Genomic DNA, 22,143 nt, shown 5'->3' with positions numbered 1-22,143 from the left:
CGTTAGTGACACTCAACATTGTCACTAACGTTGAAGCAACCACACAACCCCCAAGAGTCATGTTAACTTCCACGTTAACTTGGTTAACGTGGAAGCTAACGATGAGAAATGAAGGATGAGCCAACGTTAGTGACACTCAACATTGTCACTAACGTTGGGATGGCTGAAAGATGGCCACGTTAGAAGCCACGTTAACCTAGTTAACGTGGACTCCAACGTGAGACCTAGGGGCACATTGGAACGTTAGTGACAATGTTGAATGTCACTAACGTTCTCGAAGGATGGCAAAGGCCACGTTAGAAGCCACGTTAACCTAGTTAACGTGAGCTTTAACGTGAAGCAAGAAGGGGTACACTGGAACGTTAGTGACAATGTTGAGTGTCACTAACGTTCTCGAAGGTTGACAAGGCAACGTTAAAAGCCACGTTAACCTAGTTAACGTGGGTTTTAACGTGAGGCAAAAGGGGTGCATTGGAACATTAGTGACAATGTTAAGTATCACTAACGTTTCCGAACTTGGACTTTCACTAAATGATTAACACTCCTTACGCCCTGAGCTTAAGTCTTTGCCCACTCCGCACTTTCTCTCTGCAAGTAAAGCCAAGCCCAAATAAAGAAAGGAACTGCTTCAAACTCAAGATCCAAAGGCCCAAGACTTGAAGAGTGAACTAGAAGCTGAGAAGAGTAGTATATATAGGAGTAGCTTTGAATTGTAAGAGAGTTCTGGAGGCTGAAGAACCACTCTCTATATTTTACTTTCTTTGCAATTTCTAGTTTTATGATGTATTCTCCATCTTTGTTTTCATTTTCAAGAGCTATGAACAACTAAACCCCTTTCATTGGGTTAGGGAGCTCTGTTGTAATTTGATGGATCAATACTAATTTTCATTGTTCTTCTTCTATCTTTCCTCTTGATTTTACTTGAAAGCTTTCGATCTTCATCCAATTGAGTAGTTATCTTGGAAGAGAAGCTATTCAAACTTGGATCTCTTTTGAACCTTGGAAGAGGAATGAAGAGATCAAGCTAGAAATGCTTTCTCATGCTGGACCAAATTGGATTTGGATGGGTATGTGACTGTAACCCTCTCAATACTTGGTTTGGGAAATGCATGTGGTATAATCAGTGACCATACTTCATCTCTTCTCATGAGCAATTGACCAAGGAATTGGCTATTGATCAAGATTTGAGAGATTGAATTGCAAGGAATTGCAATTCAATCACTTAAGATTGCCAAGGAGATCAATGAGTGCATTGATTGAGGAAGAGATGAAAATGAACTTGATCCGGAGAATTGCAACATCTCCTAAGCCCAATGAACTCCCCATCTCAAATCTTACCCATTCTCTTTAATTTCTGCGATTTACTTTTATGAGCAAATCCCCCATTCCCATTTATAATTCTGCAATTTATTTTCAGTCATTTACTTCCAGTCCTTTAATTCTAGCATTTACTTTTCTGTTATTTACATTCTCGCCATTTTATTTTCTGCAACTCTCAACCCAATTTCTGGATTCGCTCAACTAGAACATTCTTCTAATTAAAGTTGCTTGATCAATCAATCCCTGTGGGATTCGACCTCACTCTATTGTGAGTTTTTACTTGACGACAACTTCGGTACACTTGCCGAAGGAAGATTTGTTGAGAGACAAGTTTTCCCCGCATCAGTGTTGTGATGACAAGTCATCATATGATAGTTTTTCAAGCAATTTTGCACTTGTTTCATTAGGCTTTATGCACTTTCTTGCATTGTAAGTTAGTAATTTGGAGTGGTATTGCATGGTTTCTTTGAATCAATCAACCATCCTTTAATTGATACTAAATCATGAGGTTTAAGCTAAATTTAATTGATTTTTAAATGATTTATAAACCTTGTGAATTTGGTGATACTTTGATTGGTTGTTTTGAATACTTGTAGATGAAGAAAAGAAGAAAATAAGAAAGCGTAGCCTAAGAAGCGTGGCCCAAGAAAGAGAAAAGTGTGACAAAAGAAACAAAGAAGCGTGGCACAATGAAGGAGGAAAGCCACAATGCTCTCTCCAAGAGTTCAGTGCTCTCCAAGGGAGCACAATAATGAACCAAGGAAGCAAGGCTTGAATGCTACGCTCTCCTTGAGAGCTGAGCACTATAATGAACTAAGGAAGAGAAGGAAAAAGCATAATGCTCCGCTCTTGTCAAGAGCATTATCGGGCTCCATCCAAAATAAATCCAAAGAGAAAAGCTTGCCAATGCTTGCCACAAGGTTTGAACTCATGAGCAAGGGGGAGGAAGGAAGCGCTACTCACCAAGGAAAATAAGCCAAAATTGGCCAAATGCATCCCCCAAGGTTCGAACTCAAGGACGCTCCACTCAAGGCATGCGCTAGCTTGGTTTTGCTCACAAACAAAAAGGCCAGCAATGCCTCCCCAAGGTTGCGAACTTGAGACCTCACCAAAACAAAGGGAGTGCTGTGCTCTTACCAAGAGCTGAGCGCTACTCTTCTTACTCCTTGATGCATGAAGCGCGAGTGTGACACGGCTAGGGAGGCATGACACGCACAATTTGGCACGGCCAGGAAGCTTGGTGCACCCAAGACAAACCTCAAGGCAGCATGATGCTGCGCTCTTAAGTAGAGCAGAGTGCTACCCTGATGCACACAAGCTTGGCACACTACAAAGAGCCAAGGACACAAGCCATGATGCTGCGCTCTCACCAAGAGCTGAACACACTACTGGGAGCAAGCACCATGGGTCAAAATTGAACCAAGATTCAATTTAAATTCAACTCTTCACCAAATTAAAAAGCCCACTCCAAATTCTGAAATAAAAAATTAGGAAGTGTATAAATAGAAGCTAGTTTGATTTAGAGAGGACTTTTACTTTCTTTTAGAATTTTCACTTGTAATTTTGAGAGTTTTACTTTGACTTTGGATCTCTGAGAATTGGGAGGGCGAATTGATCTCTTTTCTTCCTTGTTCTTGCTTCTGCACTCTTTACTTCTTGTTTTAGATCTTGGGTGAAGAATTGAAGAAATTCTGTTTCAATCTCACGTTGAGATCTCTTTGTTTGTTTTCTGCATAATTCTAGAAACTGTGATTTGAATCCAAATTCTGTTTATTGCTTTCTTTTACTTCTTCTGCAATTTACTCTTCTACTTCTTTTACAATTGTTCTTGTTGGATCAAGGAAGGATTTGAGATCTAGACTTGTTTTCTAGTCTCTTCCACCCCTGAGATCTTCCATTTCCCTTTAGCTAGTGCAATTAAGCTGCAGTCTACTTTCTGTTTGGTTTTCAAAGTAATTTTCCTTTCTTGTTCAGATCTGTTGCATCTCAATTTAATTTCTAATCCTCTGTTAACTGTCATTTACTTCTGCTTGTTTAATTTCTGCAATCCCAATTACCAAATCCTTTTATGATTCAAGCAATTTACATTTCTTGCAATCTAAGTTTCTGCAATTTACATTACTTGCACTTTAAGATTCAGCTTCTTTACTTTCTTTGCCCTTTTAATTTACAGTCCATTACCCCTCTCCCTTTAAATTTCATGCAATTTAGCTTCTGTTTAACACAAATCACTCAAATTAACTCTTATTCGCTTGACTAAATCAATTACCTAACTAAAATTGCTCAATCCTTCAATCCCTATGGGATCGACCTCACTCATGTGAGTTATTATTACTTGATGCGACCCGGTCCACTTGCCGGTGAGTTTTAAGGTGTTGGAATTTCGGTTTCAACCCATCAAACTCATTCTTTACTTTTTGATTATGTGGATGCCATTTTAACTGGCCATTTTATGTATCTTAACCGCGCAGATAATTGGAATACACACATAGCTCAATTTTTTTTGTCATACCACACCACTATGCAACTTCCTCAATTAGATGCTTATTTGCTCTCTCCTTTACCTTTTTATGCTACTTACCCTATAAGTACTAATTATACTTTATTCATTCTTTTCGAGGATGAGACATAAAGGCGAGGAGTCGGGAGAGGAGGAGGACACCGAGGAGGGAGATGCCAGGAATGCAATGGACTTGGCAATTTTGTACAACCTGAGCCTCCGCATCCGCCAACGGAAGGTGGAGGAACCTTAGAGACATTCCCTCCCAGATCATGTTCATGCACGGAGGACCGTGCAACGCTTAAGTGTGGGGGAGGATTCGTCATTTTGGGGTGTAAATTCTCTTTTTCGAACACTTTGCACTTTAATTTTTGTTTCTTTTTACTATGTTTCTTGTAAATATTGCATTGCACTTTCTTTTAGTATATATACATCTTAGTCATCCATAGTTATTGCATTTTGCATTTTTGCATGGTATATATTTTATAAATAGAAGTTGTGATTGGATGTTGTGAATAGTATAGTACCTAGTTCAATTTTTTTCTAACTGTTCATGTTAATTTTTTGCAATGTTGAAAATTAGGAAGAAAACTAGGGAAGTTTTTGAAATTGCATCCATCACATCATACATACATATAGGAAATAATTTTGGTGAAAAACAACAAGGATTTTTCAAGAATTTTGTTTTTAGGGTGTTCTATTGAATTGATTTGGAAAATTGTTTTTAAACTTATATAGAAGAGTAAAGAACAAATACTTTGTGAGTTTTTGGGCTTATATTGAGTGGTTACAATTTTTAACCACTAATTTTATTCATTGTGTAATATATCTCTTCTATGATTTTAATCTTGGTTTTGCTTGATTCTTTATTTCCAATGATTGATGTTTTGAATTGCATTGAGCATGATTGAGGCCATTTTTGAATTAATCATACTTACCCATATAGCCATACCCTTACATCTACCATTGTTAACCTCTTTGAGCCTTAACTACCCCATTGTTTTTAATATCACCACATCACAACCTTAAGCGGAAAACCATAATTTACCTTGATTTTTATCCTTGATTAGCTTAGGTTAAGGTGTGTGTTTCATTTAAGTGTGGGGGCAGTTTTGGAAAACATTGGTAGTGAATGAAAATGTTGTTTTGCGTATTTTATTGAAAATTTTGAAAAATAGGTGCACATTCATGTGTCAATTTTCTTTATCCATATGCATTTGTCATAAGAAAAGAAAAAAAAATAGAAAAAGAAAAAGAAAAATGAAATGAGAAAAAAATAACAAGAGGGGACAAAGGTTGCCCCAAAGAGAAGAAAGAAATGAATAAGGAATGCATATGTGTTTTGAATAGAAACTAAGGCATGAATGTGTGTGAAAAGAAGTAATGGGTGGTTAGAATGCATTTTTGTGGTTTGATTGATATCGGTTGAGTTGGATACTTAAGCTAATCAAAGATTCAATCTTTTAGTCTACTTAGCCATATATTCATCTTACCCTTACCCCAACCCCATTACAACCTTCTAAAGACCTCATGATAATTGCATTCATGCATCAATTACTTGTTGATTGTTAGATGAAAAGCAAAACCTTGAAAGCATGATTAGGAAGAGACTTGAGTGATTAAACCCTAGACACCGAGTGATGAGAGTGTACACACCTAGTGAGGGTTTAATTTCTCAATTCTATGTTTCCATGCCTCTTATCATGTATTCTTGCAAATTGCTTAATTTTGATATCTTGAATCAATTCTATAGACTTTGGTTACATTGAATTAATTCTTTGCTTGGCCCTATTTCTCTATATACTTGCTTGGGATTTGATTGTTTGTTTTCACAAAATTAATAGGATACTATAGGTAGATATATATATATATATATATATATATATAGACAGTATATAGTATACTTGCATGCATATAGATAGTTGCATTTAATAAGTTGGTGACCCCTTTGATTATTTTCCTTGTTAGTTTAGCATGAGGACATGCTATTGTTTAGTGTGGGAAAATTGATGAGTTTATATTTGATGGTATATTTTGACTCAATTTGGATGGATTTCATCACATACACTCGCGCTTAAGCACCAAAATAGCATACTTTTGTGTTTGATCCCAAATTTGGACTTAAATGTGAAAACATGCGTTTTTGTGCTTAAATTAGTGATTTTAATTCCACTTTTATGCCATTCGATGCCGTGATTTGTTTTGTGAGTAATTTCAGGTCATTTTGACAAGATTGGCTAGGCAAAAGTGGAAGAAAGCATGTACAAGAGAGAACACATGAAGAAAATAAGGAAAAGCACACACAGCAAAGTGTGCGTGCGCACAAGAAGAAATTTGGATGTGTGCGTGCGCACAAGTACCTGTGCGTACGCACAGGAGTAAATTCAGCCAAGTGTGCGTACGCACACATCTATGCATACGCACAGGACCCTGCACGTGATTTCATTAATGAAACATGTGCTGCACGAATTTTGGAGGCTTTTGGCCCATTTTGGAAGGCTTGAAGGCTGAATTGGGATGCTATATGAAGGGGGATTCAACACATATCAAGGGAGCTCACTTAGATAGTTTAATTTCATAGTATTAGGAGTAGGAGTAGTGTAGATAGTAGAATGCTCTCCTAGGGTTTATTTTCCATCTCCATTGTAGCATTTTATAGCAAGCTTTTCTTTGGATTTTTGCTCCTTTTATTGTAAGTACTCTTGATCTTCTCTTTAATTACATTACCTTTGCCTTTATTTTCTTATGGTTCAAGTTACTTTGTTTATATATGCAATTTTGAGTTTCTTGAAGTTTTGATAGATGAATTTATTGTTTTATGCTCTCTTTATGTTTGATTGCTTGTTTATATTTGATTTTGTGAATAGTTGGTTATAGTTATCCATTTTCCTTTACAATTTTCCATGTTTTACTTTTATGCACAAAAGGTGTTTGTGAAAATGCCAATTATGAGTTTTGAGTAGATTTTCACACCTTGGCTTGGGATTTGAGTTCCTAGGATACTATAGTCATAATGTTTGACATTTAGTGATAATTCTTGGGTAGTTAGTTGACTCTTATTTCTATTGACGCTAGATTTTTATCAACTAGTTTGGTAAGTTAGCTAGGATTTATGGATTAAGTACAATTATGCTTGCTTGACTTACTCCTCATCATAGTTGTGGTTATGGCAATGATAGGATTCCTTAGATCCTCTTATTCCCAAGTCAAGGCTCTTTATTGCATTTATAGCATTTTCACTAGTTTTGATCTTAATTTCTCTTTACTTGCATTAATTACAATTTTGATCATTCTTTAGTTCTTTTATTTCTTAGTTCCTTTAATCTTTAGTTCTTTGATTTGAAAAATCCCTTTTCCTCACAACCGAAAGCGTAGCATTTTCAATTGCATCCTAGGGAGAATGACCCGAGGTTGAAAGACTCTCAGTTTATATTTGTTTTGATTTGAATTTAACATTTTATTGATGATCAATTGTTGGGTTTGGACTATACTTGCAACGTCAATCCTATTTTTGGTGTGAAAAATCCAAACCTATGCTCTTGGGCGTTGATAAACCCCTATTTTATGGTTTATCTTGTACTCAATTGAATAGTTTTTATCAAGTCCTTGCCCACTTATTCATACAATTCGCTTGTTTTACGTTTTCCTTCCTGATTTTGTGCTATGATTGAAAACATGCTTCGTTGCTCTTAAAGTTTACTAATTTTAATCCTCTCTTATTACCATTCGATGCTGTGATATGTGCGTTAAGTGATTTCAGAGATTACAGGACAGGAATGGCTTAGAAGATGGAAAGGAAGCATGCAACAGTAGAAGGAATACAAGAAACTGAAGGAACTGCTAAAGTTGTCCAGCCTGATCCTCTCGCACTAAATCGATCATAACTTGAGCTACAGAGGTTCAAATGAGGTGGTTCTAGTTATGTTGGAAAGCTAACATCCGGGGCTTTACAACAATATATAATTTTCCATAGCTGCTTGATAAGCAGATAATTTATACAATTTTTGGCATTATTTTTAGGTAGTTTTTAGTAGGATCTAGCTACGTTTTAGTATATTTTTATTAGTTTTCAAGAAAAATTCACATTTCTGGACTTTACTATGAGTTTTTATGTTTTTTTATGATTTCAGGTATTTTCTGGCTGAAATTGAGGGACCTGAGCAAAAATCTGATTCAGAGGCTGAAAAAGGACTGCAGACGCTGTTGGATTCTTACCTCCCTGCACTCGAAATGGATTTTCTGGAGCTACAGAAACTTAATTGGCGCGATCTCAATTGCGTTGGAAGTTAGACATCCGGGGCTTTCCAGCAATATATAATAGTCTATACTTTGCCTGAGTTTTGATAACGCAAACTGGCGTTTGAACGCTCACTTTCTACCCTATTCTGGTGTTAAACGCCAGAACTGGCATAAAAGCTGGAGTTAAACGCCCAAACTGGCACCAAAGCTGGCGTTTAACTCCAAGAAAAGTCTCTACACGTGAAGGCTTCAATGCTCAGCCCAAGCACACACCAAGTGGGTCCCGGAAGTGGATTTCTACACTATCTGCAGTTAGTTACTCATTTTCTGTAACCCTAGCTACTAGTTTAGTATAAAAACTACTTTTAGTAATTTATTCTATATCCTTGATCAGTTTTATGCTATCATAGATCATATTGTACAGATTTGGAGGCTGACCTCACGGCCATGCCTAGACCATTATCACTTATGTATTTTCAACGGTGGAGTTTCTACACCCCATAGATTAAGGTGTGGAGCTCTGCTATTCCTCATGAATTATTGCAAAGTATTATTGTCTTTCTATTCAACTCAAGCTTATTCTTATTCTAAGATATTCATTCACACACAAGAACATGATGAATGTGATGATCAAGTGACCCTCATCACCATTCTCACTTATGAATGCGTGCCTGACAAACACTTCCGTTCTACATGAAAATAAGCTTGAATGCATATCTCTTGGATTCCTGGTCCATGCGTTTGATTGTCTCTCCTGACAACAGAGCCTTCAATTTCTTTAGATCAGAGTCTTCGTGGTATAAGCTAGAATCAATTGGCAGCATTCTGGAGATCCGGAAAGTCAAAATCTTGTCTGTGGTATTCCGAGTAGGATCTGGGATAGGATGACTGTGATGAGCTTCAAACTCGCGAGTGTTGGGCGTAGTGACAGACGCAAAAGGATCAATGGATCCTATTCCAACATGAGTGAGAACCGACAGATGATTAGCTGTGCGGTGACAGCGCATTTAGACCATTTTAACTAAGAGGACGGACAGTAGCCATTGACAACGGTAATCCTCCAACATACAGCTTGCCATGGAAAGGAGTATGAATGATTGAATGAAGACAGTAGGAAAGCCGAGATTCAGAAGCAACAAGCATCTCCATACGCTTATCTGAAATCCCAACAAGCAACAAGTATTTCTATCTTATTTTATATTTTATTTATATTTTACTTATCAAAATCTCATAACCATTTGAATCTGCCTGACTGAGATTTACAAGATGACCATAGCTTGCTTCAAGACGACAATCTCCGTGGGATCGACCCTTACTCACGTAAGGTATTACTTGGACGACCCAGTGCACTTGCTGGTCAGTTACACGGAATTGTGAAGAAGTCTTGAGATCACGTTCTCCCACACCAAGTTTTTGGCGCTATAGTCAGGGAATGAATAATCACGATTTCGCGTACCAAGTTTTTGGCGCCGTTGCCGGGGATTGTTCGAGTTTGGACAACTAACGGTGCATCTTGTTGCTCAAATTATTTAATTTTATTTTAATTTTAAGCTTTTTGTTTTTATTATTTTTATTCTCGAAAAGTTTTCAAAAAAATAAATTATTCTATGACTTCAGAATTTTTAAGAATGAATTCTAGAGTTTCATGATGATCTGTTGAAGTCTGGCTGGCTGTGAAGCCATGTCTAATCTTTTGGACCGAAGTTTCAACTCATCATCACAAGAGCTTGTTGATTTCTATCAATCTTGCTGTTGTATGTAATGTTCTGCTGAAGCTTGGCTGGCCATTGGCCATGTCTAGTCTTTTGGACCGAAGCTTTTATGTAAAGCTTGGCTAGCTATTAAGCCATGTCTAAAATTTTGGACCAAAGCTTTAGACTAACATTGCATGATTCATGGAATTGTTATTAAAAGTTTTGAATTTCTTTACCTTCTTTTTTCGAATTAATTTTTCGAAAAATCCAAAAAAAATTAATAAAATCATAAAAACCAAAAAAAAAAAATTTGTGTTTCATCTTTGAGTCTAATGTCAAATTTTAAGTTTGGTGTCAATTGCATCTTTTTAATTTCATTAAAATTTTCGAAAACTCATGCATGTGTTCTTCATAATCTTCAAGTTGTTCTTGATGATTTTCCTTATTTGATCTTTGCATTCTCTTGTTTTGTGTCTTTTCTTGTTTTTCATATGCATTTTCAATTTGTTAGTGTCTAAACATTGAAAATTTCTAAGTTTGGTGTCTTGCATGTGTTTCTTTTCTTAAAAATTTTCAAAAACATGTTCTTGATGTTCATCTTGACATTCAAAGTGTTCTTGCATATTTTTCTTGTTTTGATTCATAATTTTCATGTTTTGAGTCATTTTGATGTTTTTCTCTCTCCTCATTAAAAATTAAAAAATAAAAAAATATCTTTCCCTTATTCTTCTCATAAATTTCGAATATTTGAGTTGACTTTTTCAAAAATTTTTTAAATTTAGTTGTTTCTTATGAGTCAAGTCAAATTTTCAATTTAAAGAAAAGTCCTATCTTTTCAAAACTCTTTCAAAAATCAAATCTTTTTCATTTCCCTTTCATGTTTTTTTTCGAGAACTCTTTAAAAATTGATTTTCAAAATCTTTTTCTTATTTTTATCTCATATTTTTCAAAATCTTTACTAACAATTAATGCGATTGATTCAAAATTTTAAGTTATTACTTGCCTATTAAGAAAGGTTCAATCTTTAATTCTAGAATCATATCTTTTTGTTTCTTGTTAGTCAAGTAATTAACTTCAATTTTAAAAATCAAATCTTTTTAAATTTCTTTTTTCAAATCTTTTTCAAAATAAATTTCAATCATATCTTTTTCAAAACTTAATTTCAAAATCTTTTCTAACTTCTTATCTTTTCAAAATTGATTTTCAAAATCCTTTTCAATTAACCACCTAACTTTTTGTTTGATTTTAAAAATTCTTATTTTTTTTTAAAACTATCTAACTACTTTCCTCTCTTTGATTTTCGAAAATCACTAACCACTTTCTCAAAAATATTTTTAATTAAAGAATTTAATTATTTTTCAAATTTTATTTTGTTTCTCTTTTTAATTTTCGAATTATAACTGATCTTTTTTATAAAAACAAAAATATTTTCCTCTCTTTTTAATTATTTTCGAAAACCCTCCCTCTCATCTCTCTTTAATTATTTATTTATCTACTAACACTTCTCTTCTACTCATAATTCGAACCCTCTCTTCTTCTCTGTGTTTGAATTTTTCTCTTCTCATTCTTCTATTCCTCTCTTTTTCTACTCACATAAAAGAATCTCTATACTGTGACATAGAGGATTCCATATTTTCTTTATTCTCTTATCTTTTATATGAGCAAGAATAAGGATAAAGGCATTCTTGTTGAAGCTAATCCTAAACCTGAAAGGACTCTTAAGAGGAAACTAAGAGAAGCTAAAACACAATACTCTGAAGAGGACCTAACTAAAATTTTTGAAACAGAGAAAACAGCTATGGCCGAACCCAACAACAACAATGCAAGGAATAGCTATGGAAGAAGCATCTCAATTCCTGCCATCGGAGCAAACAAAATTTAGCTTAAACCTCAATTAGTTTCTCTAATGCAACAGAATTGTAAGTTTCATGGACTTCTATTGGAAGATCCTCATCAGTTCTTAGCTGAATTCTTTTAAATCTGTGACACTGTCAAGACCAATGGAGTTGATCTCGAGGTCTACAGGCTTATGCTTTTCCCTTTTGCTGTAAGAGACAGAGCTAGAACATGGTTGGATTCACAACCTAAAGAAAGCCTGAACTCTTGGGAAAAGATGGTTAGTGCTTTCCTGGCCAAATTCTTTCCACCTCAAAAGATGAGAAAGCTTAGAGTGGAAATCCAAACCTTCAGACAAAAGGAAGGTGAGTCCCTCTATGAAGCTTGGGAAAGATATAAGCAATTGATTAAAAGGTGTCCTTCTGACATGCTTCCAGAATGGAGCATCATATGTATATTCTATGATGGTCTGTCTGAGTTGTCAAAAATGTCATTGGACCATTCTGCACGAGGATCTCTTCATCTGAAAACCCCTGCAGAAGCTCAGGGACTCATTGAAATGGTTGCAAATAACCAATTCATGTACACCTCTGAGAGGAGTCCTGTGAACAATGGGACGCCTCAGAAGAAGGGAGTTCTTGAAATTGATACTCAAAACGCCATATTGGCTCAGAACAAAATATTGACTCAGCAAGTCAATATGATTTCTCAGAGTCTGAATGGATTGCATGCTGCATCCAACAGTGCTAAAGAAGCATCTTCTGAAGAAGAACGTTATGATCCTGAGAACCCTGCAATGGCAGAGGTGAATTACATGGGAGAACCCTATGGAAACACCTATAATCCTTCATGGAGAAATCATCCAAATTTCTCATAGAAGGACCAACAGAAGCCTCAACAAGGCTTCAACAATAATGGTGGAAGAAATAGGTTTAGCAATAGCAAGCCTTTTCCATTATCTTCTCAGCAACAGATAGAGAATTCTGAACAGAGCCATTCTAGCCTGGCAACCATAGTCTCTGATCTATCCAAGACCACACTAAGTTTCATGAATGAAACAAGGTCCTCCATTAGAAATTTGGAGGCACAGGTGGGTCAGCTGAGTAAGAAGATTACGGAAACTCCTCCCAGTACTCTCCCAAGCAACACAGAAGAAAATCCCAAGAGAGAGTGCAAGGCCATAACCATGACCAACATGGCCGAACCTGGAGAGAGTGAGGAGGACGTGAGTCCCAGTGAGAAAAGCCTCATGGGACGTCTTTTAGACAGAAAAGAGTTTCCCTTTGAGGAACCAAAGGAATCTGAGACTCATACAGAGACCATAGAGATTCTATTGAACTTCCTTCTGCCATTCATGAGCTCTGATGAATATTCTTCCTCTGAAGAGGATGAAGACATCATTGAAGAGCAAGTTGCTAAATATCTAGGAGCAATCATGAAGCTGAATGCCAAGTTATTTGGTACTGAGACTTGGGAGGATGAACCCCCCTTGTTCACCAACGAACTGAATGCATTAATAAGGTAGACATTACCTCAGAAGAAACCGGATCCCGGAAAATTCTTCATACCTTGTACCATAGGCACCATGACCTTTGAGAAGGCTCTATGTAACCTGGGTTCAGGGATAGACCTCATGCCACTCTCTGTAATGGAAAAACTGAGAATCTTTGAGGTACAAGCTGCAAGAATCTCACTAGAGATGGCAGACAAATCAATGAAACAGGCTTATGGACTAGTAGAGGACGTGCTAGTGAAGGTTGAAGGCCTTTACACCCCTGCTGATTTCATAATCCTAGACACTGGGAAGGATGAGGATGAATCCATCATCCTTGGCAGACCCTTCCTAGCCACAACAAAAGCTGTGATTGATGTTGACAGAGGAGAGTTGGTCCTAAAGTTGAATGAGGACTACCTTGTATTCAAGACTCAAGGTTCTCCTTTTGTAACCATGGAGAGGAAGCATGAAAAGCTTCTCCCAATACAGAGTCAAACAACCCCACATTCAAACTCTAAGTTTGGTGTTGGGAGGCTGATGAGCGGATAATTTATACGCTTTTTGGCATTGTTTTTAGTATGTTTTTAGTAGAATCTAGTTACTTTTAGGGATGTTTTCATTATTTTTTATGTTAAATTCACATTTCTGGACTTTACTATGAGTTTGTGTGTTTTTCTGTGATTTCAGGTATTTTCTGGCTAAAATTGAGGGACTTGAGCAAAAATCAGATTCAGAGGTTGAAGAAGGACTGCTGATGCTGTTGGATTCTGACCTCCCTGCACTCAAAGTGGATTTTCTGGAGCTACAGAACTCAAAATGGTGCGATTCCAATTGCGTTGGAAACTAGACATCCAGAGCTTTTCTGCAATATATAATAGTCCATACTTTGGCCGCGTTTAGACGATATAAAAGGGCGTTGAACGCCAGTTCTACGCTGCTGTCTGGAGTTAAACGCCAGAAACACGTCACAAGCAAGAGTTGAACGCCAGAAATACGTTACAAACTGGCGTTCAACTCCAAGATTGACCTCTACACGTGTAACATTCAAGCTCAGCCCAAGCACACACCAAGTGGGCCCCGGAAGTGGATTTATGCATCAATTACTTACTTCTATAAACCCTAGTAACTAGTTTAGTATAAATAGGACTTTTTACTATTGTATTAGACATCTTGGATCATTTTTAGATCTCTAGACCTCCATGGGAGGCTGGCCACTCGGCCATGCTTACCCTATGTTCACTTATGTATTTTCAACGGTAGAGTTTCTACACTCCACAGATTAAGGTGTGGAGCTCTGCTGTTCCTCATGAATTAATGCAAAGTACTACTGTTTTTCTATTCAATTCAACTTATTCCGCTTCTAAGATATTCATTCGCACTTCAACCTGAATGTGATGAACGTGACAATCATCATCATTCCCCTACGAACGCGTGCCTGACAACCATTTCCGTTCACCTTAGATTTAATGAGTATCTCTTGGATCTCTTAATCAGAATCTTTGTGGTATAAGCTAGATTGATGGCGGCATTCATGAGAGTTCGGAAAGTCTAAACCTTGTCTGTGGTATTCCGAGTAGGACTCTGGGATTGAATGACTGTGACGAACTTCAAACTCGCGAGTGCTGGGCGTAGTGACAGACGTAAAAGGAGGGTGAATCCTATTCCAGTATGATCGAGAACCTCAAATGATTAGCCGTGCTGTGAAAGAGAATTTGGACCATTTTCACAAGAGGATGGGATGCAGCCATTGACAAGGGTGATGCCTCCAGATGATTAGCCATGCAGTGACAGCGCATCAGACCATTTTCCTGAGAGGATAAAAAGTATCCATTGACAACGGTGATGTCCTTACATAAAGCCAGCCATGGAAAGGAGTAGGATTGATTGGAGGAAGACAGCAGGAAAGCAGAAGTTCAGAGGAACGAAAGCATCTCTATGCGCTTATCTGAAATTCTCACCAATGATTTACAAAAGTATTTCTATCCTTATTTTATTATATATTTTCGAAAACTCCATAACTATTTTATATCCGCCTGACTGAGATCTACAAGGTGACCATAGCTTGCTTCATACCAACAATCTCCGTGGGATCGACCCTTACTCACGTAAGGTTTATTACTTGGACGACCCAGTGCACTTGCTGGTTAGTTGTATCGAAGTTGTGAATGAAAAACAATTTATTAAGACGTGCGTACAGAGTTTTTGGTGCCGTTGCCTGAGATCACAATTTCGTGCACCAAGTTTTTGGTGCCGTTGCCGGGGATTGTTCTAGTTTGGACAACTGACGGTTCATCTTGTTGCTCAGATTAGGTAATTTTCTTTTTGTTTTATTTTCAAAAATTTTTCAAAAACCTTTCAAAAATTTCTCATCTGTTTTCGAAAAAAATAAATAAATAAATAAATAAATCTTTTCAAAAATATATTTTCCTTCAGAATTTTTAAGAATGAATTCTAGAGTTTCATGAAGCATGTTGAAGCCTGGCTGGCTGTAAAGCCATGTCTAATTCTTTTGGATAGAGGCTTCCAACCATCAGCATAGAGGCAAGTTAATTGGAATGTCAGCCGTGGCATGTCTGAGTTACATACTAAAGCTTGGCTGGCTATTAAGCCATGCCTAACCCTCGGATTGTAGCTTTAGACTAAGAATACAATATTCCTGGAATTCATATTAAAAAATTTTGAAATCCTTATTTTCTTTCTCCTATATGTTTCTTCGAAAAAAAAAATATACAAAAATCCAAAAAAAAAAATAAAAAAATCATAAAAATAAAAAATATTTCATGTTTCTTGTTTGAGTCTTGAGTCAAGTTAAAAGTTTGGTGTCAATTGCATATTCATCTTGCATTTTTCAAAAAATTCATGCATTCATAGTGTTCTTCATGATCTTCAAGTTGTTCTTGGTAAGTCTTCTTGTTTGATCTTGATGTTTTCATGTTTTGTGTTTTTTCTTGTTTTTCATATGCATTCTTGCATTCATAGTGTCTATACATGAAAAATTTTTAAGTTTGGTGTCTTGCATGTTTTTTTTGCATTAAAAATTTTTCAAAAAAAAGTTCTTGATGTTCATCTTGACATTCAAAGTGTTCTTGGTGTTCATCTTGACATTCATAGCATTCTTGCATGCATTCATTATTTTGATCCAAAATTTTCATGCATTGAGTCTTTTTCATGTTTTTCTTTCTCATCATTAAAATTTCAAATATCAAAAAAATATCTTCCCCTTTTTCTCTCTCAAAATTTCGTAAATTAGATTTGACTTTTTCAAAAATTTTTAAAATCCAATTGTTTCTTATGAGTCAAATCAAATTTTTAATTTAAAAATCTTATCTTTTTCAAAATCTTTTTCAAAAATCAAATCTTTTTCATTTTTCTTATTTATTTTCGAAAATTATAAACATATTTTTCAAAAATCTTTTTCTTATCTTTATCACATAATTTTCGAAAATATCATCATCAATTAATGTTTTGATTCAAAAATTTCAAGCTTGTTACTTGCTTGTTAAGAAAGATTCAAACTTTAAGTTCTAGAATCATATTTTATGATTTCTTTTGAATCAAGTCATTAATTGTGATTTTAAAAATCAAATCTTTTTCAAAACTAATTTCAATCATATCTTTTCAAAAATATCTTTTTATCTTATCTTTTTTTAAAACATATCTTTTTCAAAAATTTAATTTTTAAAATATCTTTTCTAACTTCCTATCTTCTTATCTTCTCAAAATTGATTTTCAAATTTGTTTCAACTAACTAACCAACTTTTTGTTTGTTTCTTATCTTTTTCAAAACTACCTAACTAACTCTCTCTCTCTCTAATTTTCGAAAATATCTTCCCTCTTTTTTAAAAATTCTTTTTAATTAACTAATTATTTTAATTTTTGATTTTAATTTTCGAAAAATTACTAACCTTTTTCAAAAACTATTTTCGAAAATCACTAACTCTTTTTCAAAAATAATTTTCGAAAATTCTCCTTCTCTCTCATCTCTTTCTATTTATTTATTCATCTACTAACACCTCTCTTCATCCCACATCTCTGCTCTCCTTACCCTTGTGTTTCTTTCTTTACATTACATTCTTTTCTTCTTCTACTCACACAGGGGAACCTCTATACCTGTGGTAAAAAGGATCCCTATTATTATTTTTCTGTTCCCTCTTTTTCATATGAGCAGGAGCAAGGACAAGAACATTCTTGTTGAAGCAGATCCAGAACCTGAAAGGACTCTAAAGAGGAAACTAAAAGAAGCTAAATTACAACAAGCCAGCAAGCACCTTTCAGAAATTTTCGAACAGGAAGAGGACATGGCAGCCGAAAATAATAATAATGTAAGGAGGATGCTGGGTGACTTTACTGCACCTAATTCCAATTTACATGGAAGAAGCATCTCCATCCCTACCATTGGAGCAAATAATTTTAAACTGAAACCTTAGCTAGTTTCTCTGATGCAGCAAAACTGCAAGTTTCATGGACTTCCATCTGAAGATCCTTTTCAGTTCTTAACTGAATTCTTGCAGATCTGTAATACTGTTAAGACTAATGGAGTAGATCCTGAAGTCTACAGGCTCATGCTTTTCCCTTTTGCTGTGAGAGACAGAGCTAGAATATGGTTGGACTCTCAACCTAAGGATAGCCTGAACTCTTGGGATAAGCTGGTCAAGGCTTTCTTAGCCAAGTTCTTTCCTCCTCAAAAGCTGAGTAAGCTTAGAGTGGATGTTCAAACCTTCAGACAGAAAGAAGGTGAATCCCTCTATAAAGCTTGGGAGAGATACAAGGAACTGACCAAAAAGTGTCCTTCTGACATGCTTTCAGAATGGACCATCCTGGATATATTCTATGATGGTCTGTCTGAATTAGCTAAGATGTCATTGGATACTTCTGCAGGTGGATCCATTCACCTAAAGAAAACGCCTGCAGAAGCTCAAGAACTCATTGACATGGTTGCTAATAACCAGTTCATGTACACTTCTGAGAGGAATCATGTGAGTAATGGGACGCCTATGAAGAAGGGAGTTCTTGAAATTGATACTCTGAATGCCATATTGGCTCAGAATAAAATATTGACTCAGCAAGTCAATATGATTTCTCAGAGTCTGAATGGAATGCAAGCTGCATCCAACAGTACTCAAGAGGCATCTTCTGAAGAAGAAGCTTATGATCCTGAAAACACTGCAATAGCAGAGGTGAATTACATGGGTGAACCATATGGAAACACCTATAATCCCTCATGGAGAAATCACCCAAATCTCTCATGGAAGGATCAACAAAAGCCTCAACAAGGCTTTAACAATGGTAGAAGAAACAGGTTTAGCAATAGTAAACCTTTTCCATCATCCATTCAGCAACAGACAGAGAACTCTGAACAAAATACCTCTAATTTAGCAAACTTAGTCTCTGATCTATCTAGGGCCACTGTAAGTTTCATGAATGAAACAAGGTCCTCCATTAGAAATTTGGAGGCACAAGTGGGCCAGCTGAGTAAAAGGATCACTGAAATCCCTCCTAGTACTCTCCCAAGCAATACAGAAGAAAATCCAAAAGGAAAGTGCAAGGCCATTGAAATGACCATCATGGCCGAAACCACAAAGGAGGAGGAGGACGTGAATCCCAAGGAGGAAGACCTCCTGGGACGTCCAGTGATTAATAAGGAGTTTCCCTCTGAGGAACCAAGGGAATCCGAGACTCATCTAGAGACCATAGAGATTCCATTGAACCTCCTTACACCATTCATGAGCTCTGAAGAGTATTCTTCTTCTGAAGAGAATGAAGATGTTATTGAAGAGCAAGTTACCAAGTACCGTGGTGCAATCATGAAGCTGAATGCCAAATTATTTGGTATTGAGACTTGGGAAGATGAACCTCCCTTGTTCACCAATGAACTAAGTGATCTAGATCAACTGAGATTGCCTCAGAAGAAACAGGATCCTGGAAAGTTCCGAATACCTTGTACCATAGGCACCATGACCTTTGAGAAGGCTCTGTGTGACCTTGGTTTAGGGATAAACCACATGCCCCTCTCAGTAATAGAGAAACTGGGAATCTTTGGGGTGCAAGCTACTAAAATCTCATTAGAGATGGCAGACAGTTCAAGAAAACAGGCTTATGGACAAGTAGAGGATGTGTTAGTAAAGGTTGAAGGCCTTTACATCCCTGCTGATTTCATAGTCCTAGATACTGGGAAGGATGAGGATGAATTCATCATCCTTGGAAGACCCTTCCTAGCCACAGCAAGAGCTGTGATTGATGTTGACAGAGGTGAATTAGTCCTTCAATTGAATGGGGACTCCCTTGTGTTTACAACTCAAGGTTATCCTTCTGTAAACATGGAAAAGAGGCACAATAAGCTTCTCTCAAAACAGAGTCAACCAGAGCCCCCACAGTCAAACTCTAAGTTTGGTGTTGGGAGGCCACAACCAAACTCTAAGTTTGGTGTTGAACTCCCATATCCAAACTCTAAGTTTGGTGTTGGGGAGTCTCAACAATGCTCTGAACATCTGTGAGGCTCCATGAGAGCCCACTGTCAAGCTATTGACATTAAAGAAGCGCTTGTTGGGAGGCAACCCAATTTTTATTTATCTAATTTTTATTTTCATTGTTTTTCATGTTTAATTAGGTTCATGATCATGTGGAGTCACAAAATAAATATAAAAATTGAAAACGGAATCAAAAATAGCAGAAGAAAAATCACACCCTGGAGGAGGATCTCACTGGCGTTTAAACGCCAGTAAGAAGCATCTGGCTGGCGTTCAATGCCAGAACAGAGCATGGTTCTGGCGCTGAACTCCCAAAATGGGCAGTATCTGGGCATTTGAATGCCAGAATTGCACCCTGGATAAGAGCTAGCGCTGAACGCCCAGAACAAGCATGGTTCTGGCGTTCAACGCCAGAAATGGGCAACAAATGGGCGTTCAACGCCCAGAACAAGCACCAATCTGGTGCTAAACGCCCAGAGTTGTGTGCAAGGGCATTTTGCATGCCCAATTTGGTGCAAGGTTGTAAATCCTTGATCACCTCAGGATCTGTGGACCCCACAGGATCCCCACCTACCTCCACTCACTTCTTCTCACCCCTCTTTCACACAATCCCATAAACACTCTTCCCCAAAACTCTTCACCAATCACCTCAATCTCTTTTCCCTATCACCACTTCACCACTCACATCCATCCACTCTTCCCCATAAACCTACCTCATAAACCCCACCTACCTTCAAAATTCAAAATCAATTTCCCACCCAAAACCCACCCTTATGGCCGAACCTTACCCCCCTCCCTTCCCTATATATAGCCCTCCATTCTTCCTCATTTTCACACCACACAACCCTCTCTTCTCTTCTTGGCCGAATACACCTCTCCCTCCTCTCCTCCATATTTTCTTCTTCTTCATCATCTATTCTTTCTTCTCTTGCTCGAGGGCGAGCAATATTCTAAGTTTGGTGTGGTAAAAGCATAAGCTTTTTGTTTTTCCATTACCATTGATGGCACCTAAGACCGGAGAATCCTCTAGAAAAGGGAAAGGGAAGACAAAAGCTTCCACCTCCTAGTCATGGGAGATGGAAAGATTCATCTCCAAAGCTCATCAAGACCACTTCTATGATGTTGTGGCCAAGAAGAAGGTGATCCCCGAGGTCCCTTTCAAGCTCAAGAGAAATAAGTATCCGGAGATCTAACATGAAATCCAAAGAAGAGGTTGGGAAGTTCTAACAAACCCCATCTAACAAGTCGGCATCCTAATGGTTCAAGAGTTCTATGCCAATGCATGGATCACTAGGAATCATGATCAAAGTAAGAACCCAAACCCAAAGAATTATATTACAATGGTTCGGGGGAAATACTTAGATTTTAGTCTGGAGAATGTGAGATTGGCGTTTAACTTGCCTATAATGCAAGGAGATGCATGCCCCTACACTAGAAGGGTCAACTTTAATCAAAGGTTGGACCAAGTCCTCATGGACATATGTGTGGAAGGAGCTCAATGGAAGATTGACTTCAAAGGCAAGCCGGTTCAACTAAGAAGACTGGACCTCAAGCATGTAGCTAGAGGATGGTTGGAGTTCATCCAACGCTCCATCATCCCCACTAGCAACCGATCTGAAGTTACTGTAGATCGGGCCATCATGATTCATAGCATCATGATTGGAGAGGAAGTAGAAGTTCATGAAGTCATCTCCCTTGAACTCTACAAAATAGCCGAAAAGCCCTCTCCTTGGGCAAGGCTAGCTTTTCCTCATCTTATTTGCCATCTATATTACTCAGCTGGAGCTTTCATAGAAGGAGACATTCCCATTGAGGAAGAGAAGCCCATCACTAAGAAAAGGATGGAGCAAGCAAGAGAGCCCATTCATGGATCTCAAGAGACGCATGAAGCTCATCACCATGAGATCCCGGAGATGCCTCAAATGCATTTTCCTCCACAAAACTATTGGGAGCAAATCAACACCTCCCTAGGAGAATTAAGTTCCAACATGGGATAATTAAGGGTGGAACATCAAGAGCACTCCATCATCCTTCATGAAATAAGAGAAGATCAAAAAGCAATGAGGGAGGAGCAACAAAGACAAGGAAGAGACATAGAAGAGCTCAAGGACATCATTGGTTCCTCAAGAAGGAAACACCACCATCACTAAGGTGGACTCATTCCTTGTTCTTACTTTCTCTGTTTTTCGTTTTCTTTATGTTAAGTGCTTATATATGTTTGTGTCTTCATTACATGATCATTATTATTTAGTAACTATGCCTTAAAGTTATGAATGTCCTATGAATCCATCACCTCTCTTAAACGAAAAATGTCTTAATTCAAAAGAACAAGAAGTACATGAGTTTCGAATTTGTCCTTGAACTTAGTTTAATTATTTTGATGTGGTGACAATACTTTTTGTTTTCTGAATGAATGCTTGAACAATGCATATGTCTTTTGAAGTTGTTGTTTAAGAATGTTAAATATGTTGGCTCTTGAAAAATTATAAAAATGATTCTTGAAGCAAGAAAAAGAAGCAAAGAACAAAGCTTGCAAAAAAAATAGTGAAAAAAAAAGAGAGCAAAAGCAAGCAGAAAAAGCCAAAAGCTCTT

General features: G+C 37.1%; 2 non-coding genes across 2 annotated transcripts; both read right to left on the bottom strand.

Annotated features, from left to right (window-relative positions):
• Positions 1-11,914: 11,914 nt before the first annotated feature.
• LOC112745878 (small nucleolar RNA R71) lies at positions 11,915-12,022 on the bottom strand. The gene has a single exon (XR_003173785.1). It is a non-coding gene; the product is annotated as a small nucleolar RNA R71 (small nucleolar RNA).
• Positions 12,023-17,778: 5,756 nt separating this feature from the next.
• Positions 17,779-17,886, bottom strand: LOC112745040 (small nucleolar RNA R71). Its single transcript, XR_003172988.1, has one exon. It is a non-coding gene; the product is annotated as a small nucleolar RNA R71 (small nucleolar RNA).
• Positions 17,887-22,143: the final 4,257 nt, after the last annotated feature.

The sequence above is a fragment of the Arachis hypogaea genome, chromosome 14, assembly GCF_003086295.3.
Source record: "Arachis hypogaea cultivar Tifrunner chromosome 14, arahy.Tifrunner.gnm2.J5K5, whole genome shotgun sequence".
NCBI classification, from domain to species: domain Eukaryota; kingdom Viridiplantae; phylum Streptophyta; class Magnoliopsida; order Fabales; family Fabaceae; genus Arachis; species Arachis hypogaea.
This window is presented reverse-complemented; position numbering and strand designations above follow the sequence as displayed.